Raw genomic sequence first — 1,866 nt, 5'->3', positions numbered from 1 at the left:
ATACATATATATATTTCTGTATATACTCTACAGATCACAACAATGGTTTAGACACACTTAATTAGTTTAAGTGAGATTGACAACAGGCATGCCCAGGAAACAAAAGGAGTTGAATTACTTCTTGAATTACTTCTCATTTCTCTGTCTTCTGGCCACTTGAGGGAGAAACTTGCCCAATGCCAAGGAAAGGGACAGGAAGCAAAACAATGTCAAGTTTGAAGGGTTGTGCACATGAACCAGCAGACAAGAAAATGCCATCCACTAGACATTGCTCAGAGCAGCCACCCAGGGAGGATTTTGCCCTCCAGCAACTCTAGAATGGCACCCCTCCCTCCAGTGCTCACATGTCTGACTTTGATCTCAGTGAGCTATTTGGCACAATAAGGGGCGCTATCCCCACCACCTGAGATAGTGATGCAACTCCTGCTAGTGGCCTCCAACACATTAGCTCTTTGGTTCTCTGAGGAAAGGATTCCTATTCTACACAATCTGTTTGGTGTGGGCCACAGATTCCATGTTCTTCTTGCTACACCTGGAACCACAGTCCAAACCCATCCATCTATCCAGCAGGGAGGACGGAGGCTGGGGTGGCATGGCCAGTCTTGGCATTAACAATTTATCCACCGTGATAAAGTCAACAGACTGTGAACCTGACACCATTCTTCTCAGCCTTGGCCATTAGATCTTTAACAATTTCAGCCTCCTCTTCATCAGAAAGAGAAGCTTTTTCCAGTTTTCATGTTGTCATGTACCTTCAGGAAGATGAAACCCATCCCAGCACCTATGATCAGAATCTCATTGACTTTGTCTAGTGTACTGTTGAAGAACTGCATCTTGTCTGCAACTTTAGTTCTGCCCAAGATGGCCAGGAAGGGTCTTGATGAAATAAGTCAGTTCCTTTTTCATGAGGAAACCGCAGGCTTTCTGGGGCAGATTCACTCTTACCATGCAACTGTGGGCATGATGAATAGTACCAAAAGCAGTCCCAGAAGCATCTTTGCCTTTCCCTTCATCTTCTAAATGGAAGAGGAGATTCTGGTTAGCACAGACTTTCTCTACTTCTGGACCCATACAGTCCTTCAGGAACAGAACATCTTTGCTTATCAAGGACTTGAGCTCCATAGCCACGGGTTCCAAGGAATATTTTTTCAGGCATAGTGATACCATCTGGCCAACCCAAGCTGCTTATCATAACAAGAGACTTGACTCCATTCTCCATCTCAATGTTAGGAGGAGTAATCTTGAATCTCTGTTTGTTAGTTATATTTTTGTTCTTCATGGGAAAACCTACCCTCATGATGCTTCTTTTCCTCTTCAGATTCACCTTGTCAAAGGTCAGTCTGTTGGAAAGAGACATGTTGGTGGAAAGGAGATCATGGGGCGGCTAAGGTGGAGGATGTGGCTGAAGCTGTGGTGGTGGCCGGACTTCAGGATGCCTAAGCTAGGGACTTCTCCCAAACATTGAGGTCAGTACAAAATACCCATTATCTCTTAAAAAAATTTCTCTTGGTGCTTTTCCAATCTCATGGCTTTAGTTACTGTCTCAATCCAGATGACTCTCAAATTTCTATTTCTTCTGAGCAAAAGTTTTGTATTTCCAAAGGCCAGGTGCACATTTACACTTGGATGCCTAACTGAAACTTCAGATTCAACAGGAGAATGCTCATCATCTCTCCTAAATCTCTGCTCTCTCATACCTGGTCACTTGCTAACTCCTGGTAATTCTGCTTCCATAGTCTCCCTCTCTCTCTTTTAAACCCTTACCTTCTGTCTTGGTTCAACATTAAGACAGAAGAGCAAGGGCTAGACAAATGGGATTAAGTAACTTGCCCAGAGTCATATAGCCAGGAAGTGTCTGTGGCCAGA

The 1,866-nt window shown here is 44.0% G+C and overlaps 1 pseudogene; it reads right to left on the bottom strand.

The window, feature by feature from the left end:
• Positions 1–272: 272 nt before the first annotated feature.
• LOC100024544 (phosphoglycerate kinase 1-like) lies at positions 273–1,460 on the bottom strand (annotated as a pseudogene).
• Positions 1,461–1,866: the final 406 nt, after the last annotated feature.

This window comes from Monodelphis domestica, chromosome 5, assembly GCF_027887165.1.
Source record: "Monodelphis domestica isolate mMonDom1 chromosome 5, mMonDom1.pri, whole genome shotgun sequence".
In the NCBI taxonomy this organism is placed as follows: Eukaryota; Metazoa; Chordata; class Mammalia; order Didelphimorphia; family Didelphidae; genus Monodelphis; species Monodelphis domestica.
The sequence above is the reverse complement of the archived record's forward strand: the minus strand, read 5'-3'. Positions and strand labels throughout refer to the sequence as shown.